Genomic DNA, 23,367 nt, shown 5'->3' on the forward strand with positions numbered 1-23,367 from the left:
GACTGACAATTATTTAACTATGTGAAACAAAATTGTCATAACTTCAGAACGGTTTGCATCAGACATTTAAACTGCACCACTGGTCGCGGGGCATGATGAGAATCAGTATGCGCATGCGCATGGTTTATCGACGAACCCACTTTCATTTGGATGTGTTCGTCAATAAGCAAAATCGGCGCATCTGGGGAACTGAGAATCTGCATTTCGCGATCGAGAAATCTCTTCACCCTCAACGGATGGCTATGTGTTGGGCAATGTCCTGTCCAGGAGTAATCGGTGCGATATTCCTTGATGGAACGGTGACTACCGAACTGGACGGGACGGTTTTGGAAGATGATTTCACCCTCATTATCCAAAGTGACCCTCATTTCCACAACATGTGGTTCATGCAAGATGGAGCTCGACCCCATCGAAGAAGGAGTGTGTTCGATGCCCTGGACGAGCACTCTGGCGACCGCAAACTGGCTGTGGGGTACCCAGAGGCCACTGGCATCAGCCTCGATTGCCGCCGTATTCTCCGGATATGAACGCATGCTACTCCTTTTTGTGGGGCTGTAGTAAAGACAAGGTGTACAGCAACAGCCCCAAAACCACTGCTGAGCTGGAAACGGCATTCAGGAGGCCATCGACAGCATCGATGGTCCGACGCTTCAGCGAGTCATGCAGAATTTCTCTGTTCGTCTGCGCCACATCACAGCCAATGATGGCAGTCACATCGAACATGTCATAACCTAAATATCTGTAGTGACATTTACATGTTGAGTAAAGGGTGCGCACGTCATAGTTTGTAACTAATTTACTTTTTTACATAAAGTTCAATAATTGTCACACTATAAATGTCATGAGCCACACGTATTTCTTGTTTGTTGTATTGATATGACATTTATTGTTTGCATTCCGCTTATCTGGCCAGTGGGATGTTGAAAATGACATTTGACAAATTTATGAGTTTCGTGTACGTTATTTATCTATTGTGCTTGGTTTACCTTCTACATTGTCAATATATTTTCATATCTCTGAAGCATGCAGTTTGTATTGTTAACATAACGGGCGTGTCACACTTTAAACCCTTCTTAGGTATGGAAATGAATTACAACTATTTATTTTTAGGAAGAGAAGTGTCTACTCAGAGGAACCGAACATGAGACGCCAAGTGTATAATACGTGAACTACAGAGCCATACCTCATTCACTTTCTGTGCCAGAAACTAAAGAGTGACTCCATAGAGCGATGTACTGACTAAAACAGGCTCAAACCTGACGGATGTCACACGTATAAGGAAGCCTTACGTGTTTAATGATGCGGTCCAACTACTTCGTATCTCAGAGGACGACAATGCAGACAAAACGCTAAGGACGGTATATGCCGCTAAGCTTTGTTGTGATTGTCTCACAACTAGCAGAAGGGACTGGCCGGTTGTTGCCCTCTCCGCACGAGAAAAGCAAACATCTTAGCTGGTCCCTCTGCCCACGAGAAACAAACACAGCAGATGCGAGACGATCCCGAGTTTTCTCCGAAAAGCTGAACTTTTTTGTAAACACTCCGTAAACTGGAAGCTTGCGGGACCGTGAAAATTTCCTAGGCGACCACGCAGCAACGGAAATTTAGCTTCGTGCACCTCGGAATCGACAGGAGACGGGCAGCCAAGCAGGCATCTTCTATTGACTGCCACTAATATTTCGCCAGCCAGTGACAGGATTGTTACATAGTTACAGTGTTCTGGTAGCACAGAAGGGGATGGGCGGCAAACAAAACCAACAACTTGCAGTCTTATCATTTTCATCTTCACCTATAAAAAGAGAATGGGTACTCGCTTACGAAAACTGTAGGAGAATCTGAAGAGTACAACTTTGTAGTGCGGAAATCTGTAAGGGGTAAAGCCATGAATGTTACACTATTGATGGAATGAGCATCGAAAGTAGTGTGTGAAATTTACAGGAAATGAGACAGGTCAGCGTGTTACATCGATCTTTGACCCAAAGCGCAAGTTTGGGAACGTGAAGCTAGTGGAAATTCTTACTCGCATAAATATCTAATAACTTCTCCTGTCGTGAATAAAATAAAGCCAATAATTCGAGATTTACGTTACACAGAACTCCTCAGTAAATATAACAGAGACTGCATTCGTAATCCAAATAAATCGGTCGGTAATATCATCTCGATCCAGATTCCTAAAAATGTGTTTCTTGATTTAAAACCAACGATGTGGGACGTCAACGATACTGTAATTTTATTTAAAGATGTCACCTCGGTAAACTGCAAATATTAAAAAGTCTACACATCGAATCATATTTTAGTACAGTCAGAAGAAATAAAATATCAGTTATACATCGCATACGGAAACCCCAAACACTCTTTCTCGATTGAAAACCAAAACTCAGGGGTAGCAAGAATAAGAAATGAACATGAGGATTCAGGAGATCAATTTGGTTATGATGTCGACGATAAAATCAGTAGAGAAGTATTAACTGAGGTTAATAATAAAATGCAATTATACATTTTTCCCCACTTTCACTGCTGAATACGGACAGTAAGTATTTGAAGTTAGTTTCACGTTCCATGGATCATCTGTACGACTAATCATAATGATGTGGAACGAGTCATTTTACATTCAAATTACACATTCATTTCTGAATATGATTACATACTGACCTTTTGCGCCAGCATCTGTGACCGAGCGGTTCTAGGCGCTTCAGTCCGGAACCGCGCTGTTGCTACGATCGCAGGTTCGAAGTCTGCCTCGGGCATGGGTGTGTGTGTTGTCCTTAGGTTAGTTAGGCTTAAGTAGTTCTAAGCCTAGGGGACTGATGACCTCAGGTGTTAAGTCTCATAGTGCTTAGAATCATCTGACCTTTTGCAAGGCGTTTTTTTCTAACACAGATGTGAGATAGTAATTTCCACGCAGAGTTTTGTACGTATTAAAAAAATATAACTTCTTTTAGGGAATTAGAGGAGTGCTTAGTAGAGTATTTTTAAAATCATTTTCAAGTTTCACTTTACTGTCGGTATCACAGGGTAAGCGACCAAAAATTTTAGCTGCAGCATTGTGCTGACCTTTATGTGCTAAAGACAATATTAATGTGTAGTAATGAATAATACTAAACAGACCTGATGATGCTCCGATATGGGTAGTATTGGCAGTTGGTATGAGGATTGTACTCAAATAACATATTCAGTTGTTAGTTCTGTCACAGGCTTTACAGCTTCCTTCTTTACCTATGTCCCTAACAGTTTATTTGCAATTTTTTCCCTGTTTCTTATTTTCATTTTATTTGCGTCTCTCTGATACTGCCGTATAGACGTATCTCGGTCAGTTGTAGAAACATTATGGCGTCACATAAATAGGAGCTGTCTTTCTGCAGCCTCCGGTGAAAAGGGCGCCTTGGACTGGTGTGAAAGACGCCCTGAAGACGCAGCGCGCTTGCGTACAGCTACACAGCAGCGGGAAATCGACTGGTGGAGAGAACTGCCTGTACCTCGATCTTTATGGCCCAGGGGTATGTATTATGTTGTAACAAACAGCTATGAGTCAACGAGCTTTTAATTTTCTTATACTAACATGTAAACAGCAACAGAGTGAAAAAAATATGCAAGCTTTTGATTCTAATTTACAATCCGATTGTTGTGTGTGTTATTGCAGACGCCATCGAGAAACGGAACACTGAAAAGCGTTATGGTTTTCATCCACGGAGGATGCTTCACATCAGGAACTGGTTCTTCTGCGAAACCGTACTACTATGTGGACCAGGATGTCATACTCGTCAACACAAATTATCGACTGGGAATTCTGGGTAACGCACAAAATTACTTATTCACTTACGTGAAGTGTTAAAATCTTACAAAATTAGGCCAATGTTACGTAGTAATTACAGAATAAATCAAACTTCGCTCATAAAAGATTGAAGGCAACTGAGTCAGCCTGGAGTGTGATATGATAGATGGTAAATAAGCTGTAGTCCGATATGCAGTGGCTCCATACGGAGAACGGATTAAGACAACATATTAAGCAATAAATGATAATTAATTGAAACCCTCAGCTGCCGACGGGTGTTGTTGATATACCTCGATGGGAACAGCTGAAAACGTGTGCCCTGCCCGGGACTCGAACCCGTGATCGCCTGCTTACATAGCAGACGCTCTATCCAGTTGAGCCACCGAGGACACAGAGAAACAGCGCGTCTGCAGGGACATATCCCGTGCACGCTTCCCGTGAGACCCACATTCCCCATCATCCACAATCTACATACGTAATGGGGATGATCAAATATCTATTAGGTACATTACGTATGTAGATTGTGGACGGTTGGGAATGTGGGTCTCACGGGAAACGTGCAAGAGATATGTCCCTGCAGACCTGTGTCCTCGGTGGCTCAGATAGGTATAGCGTCTGTCATGTAAGCAGGAGATGCCGGATTCGAGTCCTGGCCGGGGTACACATTTTTAGCAGTCTACATCGAGCTATATCAACAACACCTGTCGGCAGTTGAGGGTTTCATTTAATTATCATTTATTCTAGAGAAGCTGCACGGTCATCAATGGTATCTGTTCTTTCGAGAACAGTTACTATCTTCATATATACATATTAAGCAGGAGAGGAAGATAATGCTAGTACATATATCAGAAATGATCATTTGAAAACACTGTATCTTCGTCATGCAAACTTCTATTTCTTACGAATTAACACAAATTTTTCACAAATACGTAACTAGCTTTTAATAAGTCGCTGTAATAAGGTACGGAACATTTCGTAATGTGGTTGTGAGTGCTCTGAATGTTTCTAAACGCCAATGTATGCCTCAGTATGCTCCGATAACCCTGAAATGTTGATGGAGTTAGGACATGTGACAATCACTGAAGTTGACCCATCATTGAATGGAAACAATAGTCTCGACCGTTCCCATAACCAAACATTTTCAATTTCGAATGTGCTGAACGCATTGCCAATAGCAATAAAACATAAAACACAGTTCCAGATAAATAATATTTCTTCATGATTCAGATGTTAGACATGTTCCACTTTAGTGCAGAATAACTTTTTGCTACTGCCAACGGCCTTGCCGCAGTGGTACCACTGGTTCCCGTCGGATCAACAAGGTTTAGCTCTGCCGTGCTTGGCTGACAGCTGCGTGGGTGACCGTGCAGTCTGACGAGCACTGTTGGCAAACGGGGTGCACTCAGCCCTTGTGAGGCAAATTTAGGAGATACTTCATTGAGAAGTAGCGGGTCGAGTCCCGCAAACTGACAATGGCCGGGAGAGCAGTGTGCTGACCACCTGCCTCGGAGCATCCTCACCGGTGACACGTATTGGCAAATGGTGACACGGCGGTCGGTCAGTGCCGTTGGGCCTTCCGAGTTCTGTTTGGACAGTGTTTAGTTTAGTTTAAGTATATACTACACGGAGAGTACCTTGAGCAGCAAGCAGCTATTAGTGAGGCAGATAATCCTGTGTATGGTGCTGGATGCTCCAGTTCCTAGATTTCACAAAGGACATGAATATCTCTAACACTGCCTTTTATTTGGAATACCGACAGATTCTCCCTTACCTATCAGTACTCTAGAGCTGCCTTCCCCCTCTTTTGCCTTTATACACATCAAGAGAATCGAAACTGGCGTTCTACGATTCGCAGCGAGCGTTGTTAGATTCCTTAATCGGACGAATAGGTTAGAGAATTTAAAAAGAAAAATGAATTGTTTCAAGTTAGATTAAGTTGGAATTACTGAAGCTATGTGGCAGGAAGAACAGGACATATGGTCAGGTGAATATAGGGTTATAAACAGAAAAAAATAAGGATAATGCAGGAGTTGGTTTAATAATGAATAACATAATAGGAATGTGGATAAGCTACTAAGGACTCCGTAGTGAACCCATTACCGCAGCCAAGATATACATGAAGCCCACATCCACCATTGTACTACAAGTCTGTATGCCAACTATCTTCGCAGATGGCGAAGAGATTCAAGAAATGTGTAATGAGATGAAAGAAATCGTTCAGATAGTTACCGGAGACAATAATTTAATTGTGACGAGGGAATGGAATTCGCTCGTGGGAAAAGAAAGAGAATGAAAAATAGTAGGTGAGTATGGAAAGGAATAAATGAGGAAGCCGCCCACTGAGGATAAGGCTTGGTTTAAGAATCACGAAACAAGGCTGTATACATGGAAGTGACCTGGAGGTACCGCAAGGTTTAAGATTGACTATATAATGGTAAGACAGACCTTCCGGAAACAGATTTTAAATTGTAAGACGCTTGCAGGGGCAGATGTGCAGTCTGCCCGCAATTTATTGGTTATTGACTTGTAATGGTACTTTGACTACCGCGCCTCCGCCAATACAAAGATATAATTTACGATCGCGCATGCGGAAGAGCGCTGCGCCAGCGACCGATTTTTATAAATAATTTTGATTTTTTTTTACTTTTGCGTAGGTTTTGTTTTTAATAGCTAATTGATTACTCTCTCTCTTGTCTTGATACGAAAGACGTGTATTTTTCGGCGCTGTGTTGAATGTGCTTTTGGGTGGAAACTAAAATTATATTACAAAGCGAGGTTGTTTCAATAGTGATTCGAGGTGGTTACCGCCAAATTTGTAAATTGATCATGACAGTGACAACTTGAAGAAGTTTTCAACAGACGGAGAAAAGTGAAAGACGGGTCGTCCTACAAGAGAAATTAGGAGGACAGCCATGAAGACTATATTGTAATTAGTACTGCGTTTCTAACAAGATTATAAGGTAAATTTCCACTATTTTCTGATGCTATTTCCGTACAGTCGCTTTTTGTAGTGTTGCCGACCCGGTCTACCATTCACGGTCAAATTACAGCACTATCTCAATCAATAATACGAAGTCCGCCTTATCCGCAACTGAAACCACCAAAATTCAAAACCCAATCAGATTTTCTATTTTATATTTTCACGCCAGAACCCCGAGTAAAGGAAACACTACAGACTGTAGACCAAAACTGAAGAAATTGCGAAGAGATAATTAATTAAGAAGATGGTAATTAAATAAGTTGAAAGAACCAAAGGTTTCTGAGAGATTCAGAAGAAGAATTAGACAACGATTGAGTAGAACAGGCGAAAGGAATACAGTAGAAGACGAATAGGTAGCTTCGAGAGATGCAATAATGAAGGCAGCGGAGGACCTCGAAGACAAAAAGACAACGCCCAGTGGAAATCCTTGAATAACGTAACAGACACTGAATTTAATTGATGAAAGCAGAAAACATAAAAATGTAGCAACTGAAGCACGCAAAGAGAAAGATACATCTAAAATTGGGATTGATACGAAGTGCTAAATGGTTAAGCAGGAATGGCTACAGGACAAATGGAACGATTAAGAAGCTTATAGCACTACGAGACAGACAGTTACAGCCTACAGGAAAATTAAAGAGGCCTTTGGAAGAAAGAGAAGCAGATGTACGAATATGAGAGCTCAGATGGAAGCCTGGTCATAACCAAAGAAGAAAATGCTGCAAGGTGGAAGGAATCTATAGAGGGTCTATACTAAGGAAATGAACTTGAAGGCAGTATCACGGAACTGAAAGAGGACGTAGGTAAAGATGAGAGATATAATACTATGAGGAGCATTTGACAGAACACTGAAGGACCTAAGTCGAAACATGGCCCCGGGAGCAGATGACATTCAGTGCAGAAGTTATCCATTGATGCATAAACTGAAAACCACTATAAACAGTCCACTTCAGTTATAAAATTAAATTGGAATCCCGTTGGTTCCTTCACATACTGTATCTACATCTTCCTCTTCAGTGTTTCCCTATTTTCTTTGACAGGCATTTATGACAGCAATTGTTTCATTCAGCTACTTCATCAAAAATACCAGGTCTATTGTATCTTCTACTTTATCCAAATTTTCATTCTCAACCAATAACGACACACTGCTGGAAACGCCGCATTGCAGGTTACTACAACACCACTATTGCAGAGCCCAGCTGCAGAATTACATCAATGGCTGGTCCACAAATTTCTTGGCTTATTGCAAAGTATTGGCTGAAGATCAGAGTACGAAACATTCTTGCCTCTCATTAGTTACCCGCTGTATTTCAAATGTCTTGTTTATTATCAAAATGTGTCTCCCCAATCGATCCGAATCCGACTTTCATCATGGCGGCCTGAGCGAGTTCATGGAGCTCCCTAACCAGCAACAGACTGGTGAAGCCGAACGTGAGGCTGTACTGCCATGGTCCACACCAGGATTAAGTTTAGTTCAGCTTAATGTTTGCATGCTCCATGGATCATATTCTCGTGAACTCTCAACGACGTACAACGTGCCAACATGTTTACAAATAGTTACATCGTGGCCATTTACGTAACTGAATTATCCCCCCTTTTTTTAATTTATACTATCGCTCACAATTTTCTTCTGTTGAATAGAATGAAATGTCATGTGGAAATGATGTCGGTTTGTTTTAAAGTATTTTACTGTCTACCTTCACCTCACATGGTAGGTGGCTAAACATTTTTTCATGGTTGCATACTTTGTTCCTTTCTGTGCGAGTGTACAGTTAAGTTGTGGCCAGTCGATGCTACTTGTGTTCTTAGCAGTAAATTTATGAATGCTACGATTATCTTCAAATTGTGCCTCATTGATCGCAACAAACATCCTAAAAAAGTACGTGTACTGAGAGGTTCTGGTTGGTATGCAAATTTTTTTTTTAATGTTTTGCCCACTTTAATTTCTGGAATGGTTACCTGATGTTTTCTTTACTAAAGTTTATTAAATCGATCTGTGTAACTATAAGAAGTGTCATATATACGTCACAAAAAGGGTTTCGTTTTCTTGATATAAAACGTCATTTGTGGTCTGCAATCAAACATATTTACTATTTGATTTGATTTCTAGATCTACAAACAGTTTGTTACAAAAGATGTGGATTTCACTTACGGTATCTCGTGTCCAATTCTCGCTTACATCAGCAAATGTCGTCTGCTGGCATATTTTTTATGTATTGCATCGTGTGGCACTGCTAAAGTATTTCCATAATCCCACATTGCTTTTCTATGGTACACATTTCTTCATGCGAAACGACGACACAACATAGCAGCCCCACTGTTTTTTTTTCTTTTTACGTACAGTACTTCTGGCTAAACGTATGTCCGTTTTGTGTGAAAAGTGTTGCCAACTTAACCGCTATCTTTCGTTTTCACTTGGTCTAAAAAGTTCTGTCTGTGCCAGCTTAACAGTAGCTTTAGTTTTCACCAGACTAAAAATGTTCTTTTCGTGGCAACATTACTCAGACACACACACACACACACACACACACACACACACACACACACAAAATAAAAAAATAACGAGGGACGTGTTTAGCCCGAAATATGTAAACAAAATCAGTGGTGTTACGTTGCGTCATATTTCACATCAGTGAATTTGGAGATCTGCAAATCAATGTCATCGTATGCAAACAGAATGGCAGTGTCCAACAACAGAGTAACTCAAAAATGGACAAGCAGACAACAATTCCTGCTATGAACATAAACATGTCTTTGTAGATCCTTTTAGATTTAGAAAGCACGCCAACTGTAAATATATTTCACTGCAGACCGCTGACGATATTTTACATGACACACGTTTCGTGACAAAAATACACACTTCCTTGCATTTATTTAAAATGTCTCCAGTAAATATAGGGCAACTATTGACGCTATGTCCACACAAATGAAGCATTGGTATCATCCATATTCTGTACGGTGAACAATCACTTTGTGTCTGTGTGTGGAAATTTCCCAGAGAACTGTTCCATACCATATTGATCAACGGAAAATTGCGAAGTAAATTTTCAAATGATTTCATAACCAAAATCAGCTATTATACTCAGAGGAAATGTTGCTGAACTAAAGCGTTTGAAAAGATTTGTAAGATGAGATTCAAATTCAAGTTTTTGTTAATTTGCAGTGAGCTGCGTTTTCGATCGGTGGATGAGCTAAGGCCAAATTCGGGTATGACATGACGCTGTGGTTTGCAGACAGATGGCTTTGACTGAAGTGTGAATATGCAGTAGAGGGCGCGGTGCCGCGCCAGCGCCTTATCACCAGAACTGATTACATTCACGACAGTGGGAAATCTCGTAGTTTTCTTCACTTACAGGAAGGTGTCTCGTAATTACATTCTCACTGTCTGGGGCAGCCAGCCTTTTCCGTCCACGGAAGCATCCTCCAGCTAACTTCTAGCGATTCTCAGACTGTACGATTCGTTACACACAAGATGTGAACGCACAATGGCTCAAGAAGGTTTTAGAGCAGTTTCCCAACTATTGTATCTAGGTTCTCAGTTGGCGTTCATATTATTCTCTTTTACGGTAATGTCTACACGACTTTGTGCAATGTATTCAGCAATACTATTCGAGTAAAATGCCATTGTGAGCTGGCCTACCTTCCAGCATCCATTTTACTTTCACTTCTACCCACAGGAAGAGGTGTTCCGAAAGTACTCTGATTCCCAGTACCTTGATTCCATATTACTCTGAAAAATATGACAACAAAAGTTGAATTCTACTGCAAAACTCGTAATCTTTTTCTTCTCATTATTACTTTTACATATGCAACTAACGGAACAACAAAAACGGAATAAAGTATTAAAGTTGACACTAGATTAACGTTAACATGATATGGTGTCGCGAATGCTATCTAATAGCAAAATACATAATAATTTCGAAAGATGTGTGTGTACATATTCAGCCGCGCGGGATTAGCCGAGGGGTCTCAGGCGCTGCAGTCATGGCCTGTACGGCTGGTCCCGGCGGAGGTTCGAGTTCTCCCTCGGGCATGGGTGCGTGTGTTTGTCCTTAGGATAATGTAGTTTAAGTAGTGTGTAAGCTTAGGGACTGATGACCTTAGCAGTTAAGTCCCATAAGATTTCACACACATTCTGTACATATTCAGTTATGCGGAGATACACGTGTCAGTTTTAATAGCTACAGTTCAGAGTTTGAATGTTTTGCTTCTGAAAGTCTTGACAAAGCGCTGGTGCCTAATTTAAATGTAATTCTTTCTGTAACTTATGAAGAACATTAATGTTTGTAAACTGAAAGAAACCGCAGCTTCGGTGTATGTTTTGTACATGTATAATTTGGGTTTATTTCGGCAAATAACGCTACATGAAAAGCATTAACGTAATACAGTGTAATCCCCTTAGAAATGTGCTGGCACAAATCCTAGATTTCGACTTCTGAGCATTTAGCACAGAAGTTTTTATGTTATTAGTTTGTTAGTATGTGTCTAAGTGTGCCCTTTACCTCACAACAATGAATTATCGTAGGTTTCCTAAGCACCGGAGATGATCTGGTCCCTGGGAACATGGGTCTTAAGGACCAGACAGAGGCACTTCGTTGGGTGCAGAGGAATATAGAGGCTTTCGGTGGTGATCCACAAAAAGTAACCATTTTCGGACAAAGCGCTGGAGGTGCATCCGTTCATTACCACGTTCTATCTCCATTGAGTAAAGGTAACTACTGTAGATTTCTCAAACTAATTGTTCATCTAGAAGACCTCTTCACAAGAAACTTACATTTATATATATTTTGTGTGTGTGTGTGTGTGAGCGCGCCCGTGTGTGTGTGTGTGTGTGTGACGGAAGGATAGAGAGGTGAACAGGCACTCATTCATCTTGCCACTATGCATTTTGGAGGATTTACGACCACCATTAGATGGATTTATTTAAATTAGCAAAATATGTATTTGTCTAGACAGTTTTCCTTTGTTACCACTCAATGTCACAATTTATCGATAAATGCTGTTATTGCGTTATCAGTTGAAGCTCATAACAGCCACGATTTCGTCCAACATAAATTGTTTGCATTACAGTGTGTAGGTCTAGAATGAGAGCTTCTGTAAAGTTTGGAAGGTAGGAGACGAGGTACTGGCAGAAGTAAAGCTGTGAGGGCCGGGCGTGAGTCGTGCTTCGGTAGCTCAGTTGGTAGAGCACTTGCCCGCGAAAGGCAAAGGTCCCGAGTTCGAGTCTCGGTCGGCGCACACAGTTTTAATCTGCCAGGAAGTTTCAGTGTGTAGGTCTGTTTATACGTCACTATGGTTCCCGAAATCACTGGATCCAGTCATATCTATAATTATGAGCTGGAACAGCGCGATCACCTTTAGACTGTCTCGATCGTACTTAATAAAGTGAGTGCTTTCATTCCTCTAACCATATATCTGTGTCTCCTACATAGACAGCATAGATATCGTCTGGAAAGGCAAGGAGGCATAATGGTAAAACTCGGTTCATATTCATAAAGTCTGTGCCTATATTCTCTGTTCGGCCGTCTGGATACAGTTACTTTCAGGTTATTCTATACGCAGGGACGGTTCCCTTTTTTACTCCCTACCAGATTCCTCCATCTATAAAGACACCCATTGGCAAAGACATACAGTACTAACTTTTTTGTAATACGGGCGTAGGCAGATCATTCTCTTAACGTTGCAACATAACCTCAGAAAGATATATCCTGCGAAGGCGATCATACCACGCAGGTGATCACACGATGCAGTACCATGAAACAGGTTCACCGGAGACGTAAGCATCTCTACACTACATTGTGGGTTTTGGGCTTCTTCAGCCGTTTCGCAACATGCAAATGGATTTTTTACTGCGTTTCACTAAAGCCTTTTCTTTCTACCGAATCGATAGTCTTTTTGGAGGATACGCAGGAGATCTAGACGTCGATGAATTCCGAAATGATGCAAAAAATACACAATGTAGTTCACTTATAACAATCGGAAGACAGTCTATGGCTTCTCTCCTGAACGGAAAACAATGTCCTTCTTTCCTTGTCGCCTCTCGGCTTAAGTGAACGGTTGAAGTCTTAACCTTTTCTGATTAATGTATTCGTTTCTCTTCAGTGCTACCAAACTACTGTTTTTAATTGTAAGCTTTCACTGCTCGTTAGGTCTGTTCAAGAACGCCATAGCGATGAGTGGAGCAGCATCAAACACTTGGGCGTTCAAAAAAAGTGCTCCAGACAGAGCGGTGCGGTTTGCCAAATACCTGGGCTATACTGGCGAAAATTCCGCTGATCTCTTAAATTTCCTCAAAACCGCAAAGGCGAGTGCATTAGTGACGAACATCACTGCCGCTCTGTCGGAAGAGGTATGTACTGTATTTTAACTACATTCTTTGATATACAAAAAGTGGTTGTACTTTCTGAGCAAAGAGAAAGTTATGTCCTTGGGATTCATGAATTTTTACTGATACATTTACAAGCGTGGTAAAGCTACTTACAAATGTTATGTTGCAGTAATCTCTTATCATCGAAATAAATTTTTATTTACACTCTCAGTCTTACTCCTCCTAATTTGCTTCATTAGGCTGTTTTTTTACTACTAGTGAACCCTGTCCGGCGCATTTTATAGGAAACAGTCCATGACTCTCTTGCAGCTAGCAGTACATCTTTAGATATTCTTTTTTTCGTTGTGAAAGCAGAGAAATAGGTTTAAAATTTGGAATATACTGAATACGACGTCAAATTGGCTTAAGTATAAACTGGTTCAAGTTGTGCAGGAGACTAACTTTTCATGTAGTGTATTTTCTTTGGTTTAGCCATTTTCCATTCCGTAAATCCGTTCTGTTTTAAATGTATAACTGATTAACCACACCAAGCTTGTGTAAATGGTAGAATCATTTTAACCACCGTAGGCAGTCAGGTTATTCCTTTAATGAGCCACGCACATAAATTACAATGCTGGCCAGTTTCGGCCTACAGTCATCATCAAATGTCTGCAAATAATATCAAAAGTACAGTGAATACGTAAGACATATTCACTAAAAATCGCGAAAAACAAACACCAAACACAGAGAATACTAAGAACTGTCATTTTACAGAGACAAAGTTATCGCCAGAGTGAGTTGCAATTATGTGATCGCAGTGTTGTGTACGTGTCGTTAATTCTTATTAAGCCTCTTATATGATGGACTTTGACAATACTTATAGGCGTAACAAAACTTTCGTTATTGCTGCAATGATGCTACGTGATCTTATTACATTCTTTTAAAAGTTGCGCCAGTTTTATATGTCACTGTCGAAAACAGCCTCCGTCCTTGATGTCGTTACACAAATTATAAAGTGACACAACATTTCTGTCCCTCGCTACGGTAGTAAAACGGTCCTTTCATTTGATATTCGTTTACTGTACTTTTGGTATTACTTGCGGACATCTGGTAATAGCCTAAGGCCGAAACTGGCCAGTAATGTAATTTACATGCATGGTGCATTAAAGGAATGAAACTGACAGCCTACGGTGGTTAAAATTTTCACCATTTAGACGATACGCTCACGGTGTAGACCCGTACATTAAGAAATCATTTCACTACGTTTGTTTTCAGAATTTGTAAATGATCGCATTTTTTTACATTTAACCATTTCGTCAACATTACTTAATGAATATTAATGGAAGGAAGGAAGATTAAGGTTTACGCTGTGAAAATTTCTTCTAGCAAGTAGCTGCAGAATCTACTCATGAACTCGTAGTAACTAATAGACGAGAACTTTTTGAATTATTGGAGGGAAACAGTAACAGTAAGGCTGTTAAAAGATCAATTACTGCAGGTGTTATTTAAAAAGAGTATTTAGAAATTTAGGATACTTTTCAAGAGCGGCAGAAACAGATTGCGTAGTACCTGAATAGTCAACATTAAACATTCAGTTCTGAGGACGAAGAAATTAAATGCAAGTGGACAAAATCATTGGACATACACAATGTGAGCTCACTTGCCTTTCTTCAGCTATATCCGTTAGGAACTTTATATCTACCTAAGATTATAATTCGGATTACATACCTTAGCCACTCTCTGCACTTGTCCATAAGTTTCAGAAAATTCGTGCACGATTCCCACGGATGAAGTGTTCTATTCTGGCTCAGATAGTCTCATCAATGGACAGCACCTTGTTTCTGTCAACAGGTAAAGCGTCAGGGAACAGCTGTGTGAACTGCACCCACATTCGCCTTGTGCCCAAGGACTTAGGAACCCACCACTCTCTCGCCGAGTGCCGACAAACCAGACAGACCATGTGCATCAGAATGAGAAACTCTCAGCTGACACCAGGGGCACTAGATGTATACTACAGTCCTAATCCAAAATGCTGCATAACGCCCCAGGCCCGGTATGGAGACTGAATACAACGAAATACGAATAACGGAAGTAAGAAAATAAAATCAAGTTCTGTTTTCTTTCAGATCACAATAACACTAACGTAATAAACTAGTGAGCGAGCGCTGTCATTGACACATCGAGAGGTTTAGTTGCGAAGCAAGGGACTGGGTGGAGTATTATGCATTTCTGTTTGCCGACTAAGCGGTAAAATCAACTATTTTCAGTCTGGTCGTTCAAATTTTCCCCTTCCACGGCTTCCATAATTTTTTCCATTGAAATAGTTTAACCAGGTAGCTAGCCGCGTTAAGGTGCGCTCGCAAGCATCGCATGAGCCGGAAAAAGTTGAGCATCCTGTGTAACACATCGCAGGGCGCGCAGAAGTTACGGGCACGTAACACCGCTGTCGCTGTCAGCAGTGAGCCTGATGGCGCCTTTGGTGCTCGCCAGAAAACCGACAGCACCGAACACGCGAGCGCTGTTCACAACTGCGAACATAGTAATAGCGTGCTGATCGTGAACCCCTCTGTTCGCAGTGTATACGGCACTATAACCCAAATCTATACCTATCTGTAAAATCAAATCTGTTCCTACCTTGTTTCTTCTGCGGGGGCAACCACAGATGAGGTATGGCGAAGAACGAAGGTATAAAGTGATGTGTATCAAGATATATCGTGGGGTATCTGTCAATAACGTCGAATACAGACATCGGTACCCAAAGTGTTAATTTCCAGAGTATGTTGGCTGACTGCCTTTTCTACTGACTTGTGATACTAATTGAGAGATACAATAATTTATTTTTCCATTCTCATAATTGATCTGATTAACGTAATTACTAATAGCAAAAAAAATGGCTCTGAGCACTATGGGACTCAACTGCTGTGGTCATAAGTCCCCTAGAACTTAGAACTACTTAAACCTAACTAACCTAAGGACAGCACACAACACCCAGCCATCACGAGGGAGAGAAAATCCCTGACCCCGCCGGGAATCGAACCCGGGAACCCGGGCGTGGGAAGCGAGAACGCTACCGCACGACCACGAGATGCGGGCACTAATAGCAAAGGTTGTGATAATAACAGTATAATACTTAACGTGAAATTAAGTACGAATAAACCAAAGCTCAAAACAATTTTTTGCTTAGATGTATCTATTATTCTTTAAATGTGTAATTCATTAAATGTACTTAGCAAACGAGGTACAAAACAGGAATTCATTGTTACAGGAAAGCCTCAGTTTGTTCGAGTGCATCTGGACACCCACTGCCGAACCTGAAAATGACGGTGCGTTTCTGACGGAAGAGCCGTGGACCCTTGTCGCTGAAGGCCGCTACAACCTGGTTCCTTTTATGGCTGGTGACACTAATATGGAGCGACTTAAACAAACACAAAGTAAGATAATATTTACTCGTCAATATGATGAAATATATTTTGATTTTCTAAAATTTTCTAGAGACAAAATTTCTGCTTGAGAGACACCGCAACAAAAAGCAATTAAAACCGATTCATGAGTAAACAAATCAATGCATGTGCTTAGAATACTTAGCGCTGGTATACAGTCCTTTCAAGTATTTTCGTAAAGGTAAGAATAAGCCATCAAGATAGATTTGGATGATACGAAATACCTGAAAAATACGTAATTTTTTCTACAGCAGATACAAGTTCCTGTAATCCAGATCGAATTAATGATGCTTCTTTGTAGAGTTTAAAACAACTGTTGGTTGTATTTGTGCTACACACACATACACACACATGTAAGCGACATGTGCCTTTAAATGCGTACTGGCTATTTATCCACATGTGATGTGAAGTTAGACGCCTGCCACAAGCGCTTCAAAATACCTAATAGTAGAAATTAGTTAACAGCACTGATAATAAATCTATTACAGCCGGTTTGTTCCATGATTTATTTCTTAAAGCAAATCGACTTTGGATAGGAAACTGGATGACACATTTTATATTGTCTTTTGAAAACTTTTTCTGTCGTCGAAGCGATAGTGTATGTTTTCATGCATGGAGTACTCGTTTCTAATTATTATTCCCGCACCCACGGGACATGCAGTTAACCAGGTCATCAGGAAATCCACTGAGAAGTATGTCCTAAACTGTGACTCCTTTGACCAAACGCGACTCTATAAAAGGCATAGCATCTCCTTCTTATACGAGAAGTGTGAAAAAACGAACCCGCAAAATAATTGTCCCGTATTCTTAACATGGGTTTGCTGCATATTTCTTGAATATATTCACAGTTCGAATATGAAATAGTTCCTTGAGACGCATAAACTTCGGTGCACGAATTAGTACAGATGAAGAAAGCATCGCTTGTGCGAAAATCAGCTCACCGTTTTCTCACACGATATCCTTCGAAGCACGGGGAGATTCCTGTTCCGTAGATTTTTGAAACTTACTTGATACGGTGCAACACTGCAGACTGTTAACCAAGGTACGAACACATGGAATACGAAGCGTGTTTTTTTAAGTAAGTACTGTTTTGAAGCTAAAGAAAGACGTGCTAAGATATCTCAATAATTTTATTTTTACATGAGAGCCTGTACCTTAATCTACGCACTGACGCCATTACAGTCTGATTCTTCCTTTTTACGCTGTGTACTGAGTGTTTAAGATGCATCCGATAATAGTGAGTCCCGCCGACTGTGAAGTACGGGCTGTTATAAGATTTCTTAGTGCTAAAGGCCTAAAAGCGACCGATATTCATCGTGAGATCTGTGCAGTTTACGGAGAAAACATTATGAGTGATGGAATGGTAAGAAAGTGGGTGAGAGCATTTAAAGATGGCCGCATAAATGTGCATGATGAACAACGGAGTCGGCGTCCTTCGGTCGTTAATGAAAGTTTGATGCAGGAAGTGGACAATAAGGTGAGAGAAAACAGACGTTTTACAATATCCTCCTTGCGGGATGACTTTCCTAATGTTTCTCGAAGTGTTTTGTAAGGCATTGTGACCGAGCACTTGAATTACCGAAAACTGTGCGCAGGTTGGGTAACGAAAATGTTGACGGATGTGCACAGAACCAAACGTTTAAACAGTGCATTGACTTTCCTCGAGCGGTACCACAACAACGGTGATGATTTCTTAAGCCAAATTGTAACGGGTGATGAAACATGGTTGGCCTACGTCACACCAGAATCAAAGCAATAGTCCATGGAAGTTGAGCAAGGGCATCGTTTTGCTGCAAGACATTGCCCGTCCGCATGAGGCGAATCAGACCAAAGATCTCATCACATCTTTTCGATGGGAAACTCTAGATCATCCTCCGTACAGCCCCGATCTGGCGCCCAGTGACTGCCATCTTCTCCTGCACTCGAAGAAACACCTGGGCGGTCAGCGTCTTCAAGACGATGACGAAGTCAAACCAGTGGTGATGCAGTGGTTAACAAGTCAGGCGGCAGACTTCTATGAGGAGGATATTCAAAAACTGGTGCAACGTTATGACAAGTGCCTCAATATTGACGTACATTATGTAGAAAAGTAGATTAAGGTACAGGCTTTCATGTAAAAATAAAATTATTGAGATATCTCAGCACGTCTTTCTTTTAAACTTCAAAACGGTACTTACTTAAAAAAACACGCTTCGTAGATTCCATATATGTGAGTGGCTGGAAGACATCTTATGTAATGGAACCCAGTACTTTGTCCTCGAAGTCGTGTGTTTATCAGAGACAAGGGTATCGTTAGGAGTGGTCCAGGAAGTTCGATAGGACCGTTTTTAGTCTCTATGGTCTGACGGACATTATGAGCAGCCATCTTCGCTTGCTTGCTGGGGAAGGCGTCGTCGTTGAGTGACTATAGCAGTATACAAGATGACTTCGATCAAATTTCTAGTTTGTGTGATGAACGGCAGTTAGTTGTAAATGAAGAAAACTGTAATTTAATGTGGAGGAGCAGGAAAAACGTATCTGTAACATTCGGATACACTATTAGTTATGTCGTGCTTGACATTGTCACGTCGTTTAAAAATCTTTGGGCTCAACGTTGCAAAGCGATACAAAATGGAACGGACATATGAGGACTTGTAGAGAAGGTGAATTGTCGATTTCGGTTTATTGGGAGATGGTTAGGAACATGTGATTCAGTTATAAGCAGGACCCTAGTGCGAGTTATTCTTGAGTACTGCTGGAGTGTTTCGCATGCATATGACGACGCATCAAAAGAAGACATCGAAGGAATTCAGACGTGGGCTGCCATATTTGTTACTGGTAGGTTCTAACGACACGCAGTCATTACGGACACGCTTCGTGAACTCAAATGAAGAGAAGGCGACAGTCTTTTCACGGAATACTATGAGAAATATTAAGAGAACTGGGGCTTGAAGGTGACGGCGGAAATATTCTATTGCCGCCAAAGTACATTACATGTGTTGTTGTTGTTGTGGTCTTCAGTCCTGAGACTGGTTTGATGCAGCTATCCTGTGCAAGCTTCTTCATCTCCCAGTACCTACTGCAACCTATATCCTTCTGAATCTGCTTAGTGTATTCAGCTCTTGGTCTCTCCCTACGATTTTTACCCTCCACGCTGCCCTCCAATACTAAATCGGTGATCCCTTGATGCCTCAGAACATGTCCTACCAACCGATCCCATCTTCTGGTCAAGTTGTACCACAAACTCCTCTTCTCCCCAATCCTATTCACTACCTCCTCATTAGTTATGTGATCTACCCATCTAATCTTCAGCATTCTTCTGTAGCACCACATTTCGAAATCTTCTATTCTCTTCTTGTCCAAACTATTTACCGTCCATGTTTCACTTCCATACATGGCTACACTCCATACAAATACTTTCAGAAATGACTTCCTGACATTTAAATCTATACTCGATGTTAACAAATTTCTCTTCTTCAGAAACGCTTTCCTTGCCATTCCCAGTCTACATTTTATATCCTCTCTACTTCGACCATCATAAGTTATTTTGCTCCACAAATAGCAAAACTCCTTTACTACTTTAAGTGTCTCATTTCCTAATCTAATACCCTCAGCATCACCCGACTTAATTCGACTACATTCCATTATCTTCGTTTTGCTTTTGTTGATGTTCATCTTATATCCTCCCTTCAAGACACCATCCATTCCGTTCAACTGCTCTTCCAAGTCCTTTGCTGTCTCTGACAGAATTACAATGTCATCGGCGAACCTCCAAGTTTTTATTTCTTCTCCATGGATTTTAATACCTACTCCGAATTTTTCTTTTGTTTCCTTTACTGCTTGCTCAATATACAGATTGAATAACATCGGGAAGAGGCTACAACCCTGTCTTACTCCCTTCCCAACCACTGCTTCCCTTTCATGTCCCTCGACTCTTATAACTGCCATCTGGTTTCTGTACAAATTGTAAATAGCCTTTCGCTCCCTGTATTTTACCCCTGCCACCTTTAGAATTTGAAAGAGAGTATTCCAGTCAACATTGTCAAAAGCTTTCTCTAAGTCTACAAATGCTAGAAACGTAGGTTTGCCTTTCCTTAATCTTCCTTCTAAGATAAGTCTTAAGGTCAGTATTGCCTCACGTGTTCCAGTATTTCCACGGAATCCAAACTGATCTTCCCCGAGGTCGGCTTCTACTAGTTTTTCCATTCGTCTGTAAAGAATTCGTGTTAGTATTTTGCAGCTGTGGCTTATTAAACTGATTGTTCGGTAATTCTCACATCTGTCAACACCTACTTTGGTTCAAATGGCTCTGAGCACTATGGGACTCAACTGCTGTGGTCATTAGTCCCCTAGAACTTAGAAATACTTAAACCTAACTAACTAACCTAAGGACATCACACACATCCATGCCCGAGGCAGGATTCGAACCTGCGACCGTAGCGGTCAGGCGGTTCCAGGCTGTAGCGCCTAGAACCGCTCGGCCACTTCGGTCGGCTGTAATATTGTGCACACGATACTCATTAAAGCCTGTACTATGGTAAGTTGACGGGCTTCACCTTATGAGAAAGGATTTTTGTATAGAAATTTACCGCGTGTACCTGAATGGAGGCAAATCAGACTTACACCCACTCTGTAATAACAGTGATACGTCAAGCAAGTCCGAAATGCAACTACACGTCAGGATGGACAAGAAACAACACAGGATATGCTACCAATTTGCTAATAATACGGTCGCCAGCCTAATTAGGCATTAACTGAGTTTCTTCCCTGTACAAGTTGATGTACGTTCATACAAAACAACACGTAATATCACTGCATAATATGGTAAATTTTAGAACCAGAAAATCTACTGAACTGATAACTTCACTTTCTGAACTAATATAGATAAACCATAAATACATAACATTACACTATAATGTTTACTACAAAACTTCGTACTGTCTATTGATCTGATTGAAATCGGGCATAGGTTACCCTAGAAATAGCACTTTCGAAACACACACACAATGTCTGTTCTTGTGAAATGTGCGAGGATTCCATCATACTGGATGCAGATATACTTGCGGACAGCCATCAATACTTTGCCGAACAGATTTTAGTAGCCTTTTTTTTTTTAGGGCTGGAGGGGGGGGGGGATATGGGGGCAATCGCTCTTATGACTGGTTTGACTGCGCCCGACACAACTCAGTCTCCTGTGCCAGCCTCATCTCAGAAAAGGACTTCCACCCAACGTCTTCAGGTATTTGTTGGGTACAATCCAATATCTGTTTTCCCCTACAGTTTGTACCATCCACAGCTCACTCATTCCCTGATTTCGTAACAAATGTGCCATCGTTCCGATCCCATCTTTATCGCTGTCTTCCAAAGATTTCTCTGCTCGCCGATTTGGGGAGAACCTCCTCATTCTTTATCGATCTATTTAATTTTCAACATTCTTTTACCGCACCACCTCTCAAATATTTCGATTTCCTCCTTTTCCGATTTGCTCACAATTCTTGACAGGAGGACGTGTGTCACAGAATAAAGAAACAGAGGATGCTGTTGAAAAAAAAGTACAACAGTTCATATGTTCGTAGCGAACAAAGATACTAGAAAGATAGTCCCCCTGTTAGATGAAGAATATTTGCTTGATACACCTTAGATCCAAAGTTGCTTTCAGTGATCAAGATAATCGGGATACACGTGTATAAATTCTCGATTACTGCAGCTTTGAAAGTGATGTAGGGGTTCGTGCAGTAACAATGAGAGAACGCGACTGATGTAGCCAACTTGATCAGATGGCATCGAGCCATCATTCATAGGACGAGTAACAATGGAGAGTTATTGACACACTGAAGGGAGGTGAAGCTCAGAGGTGGCTAGGTGGTGGAATAGTCATCTGTCTAAAGGTAACGGATGGTGGCAATATTTTTAATCACAAGTCCATCAACCAAGTTTCCAGTCCAGGACGGCCAATCGGTTAGCGTCTCGATGACAAGCCGCAACCTGTTCTTCGTCATCGTCAGCAGCAGCCATTTAGCACCCACTGCTGGATACGTGGCCAATTCCAGATCATTCCAAACGTTGCGTTCTTCAGCTTTTCAGTTCCTTCTCCTGCTTCCCTCTTTATGTCGCCAATGTATCGTCCATTGGATCGCCCTTTGCCTCTTTTCTTGACGCTAACAATCTAACACAGAATCTCATCGGTCAGTTTTCCATAATTTCATGTGGGTATCTGGCTGACCCACCTTCATATAAGTTTCGTAACATTCATTATCACGACTTCCGTTGTTCGTCGGGCAAAATTCATTTTTTAAGTCTTTGATTACGAAATCTCCATTTTTCACTTCCGTAAGTTGACACTAGCAGCAAATACAATGTGAATTCAGTTTCCCAGACGAACGCGAACACCGAGCGAGGTGGCGCAGTGGTAGCACACTGGACTCGCATTCGGGAGGACGACGGTTCAATCCCGTCTCCAGCCATCCTGATTTAGGTTTTCCATGATTTCCCTAAATCGTTTCAGGCAAATGCCCGGATGTTTCCTTTGAAAGGGCACGGCCGATTTCCTTCCCAATCCTTCCCTAACCCCAGCTTGCGCGCCGTCTCTAATGACCTCGTTGTCGACGGGACGTTAAACATTAACCTAACGTAACTGAACGCGAACAACCTTTTTATTTCTTTGAGTCTACATCTACATATACGTGATTACTCTGCTATTCACAATAAAGTGCCTGAAAGGGGTTCAATGAACAACCTTCATGTTGTCTCTCTACCGTTCCACTCTCGAACGGCACGCGGGAAAAACGAGCACTTTAATTTTTCTGTGCGACCCCTGATTTCTCTTATTTTATAGTGATGATCATTTCTCCCTATGTAGGTGGGTGCCAACAGAATGTTTTCGCAATCG

General features: G+C 41.3%; 2 protein-coding genes and 1 non-coding gene across 4 annotated transcripts in view; all 3 read left to right on the forward strand.

Annotated features, from left to right (window-relative positions):
* Positions 1 to 23,367, forward strand: part of LOC126236941 (esterase FE4-like) — a 796,743-nt gene that overhangs the window by 741,014 nt on the left and 32,362 nt on the right. The gene's annotated exons all lie outside the window — the stretch shown is intronic.
* LOC126236943 (esterase FE4-like) overlaps positions 1 to 23,367 on the forward strand; it is a 470,464-nt gene that overhangs the window by 227,833 nt on the left and 219,264 nt on the right. The gene's annotated exons all lie outside the window — the stretch shown is intronic.
* On the forward strand, positions 11,917 to 11,990 carry Trnas-cga (transfer RNA serine (anticodon CGA)). The gene has a single exon. It is a non-coding gene; the product is annotated as a tRNA-Ser (tRNA).

Source organism: Schistocerca nitens, chromosome 2 (assembly GCF_023898315.1).
Source record: "Schistocerca nitens isolate TAMUIC-IGC-003100 chromosome 2, iqSchNite1.1, whole genome shotgun sequence".
NCBI lineage: Eukaryota > Metazoa > Arthropoda > Insecta > Orthoptera > Acrididae > Schistocerca > Schistocerca nitens.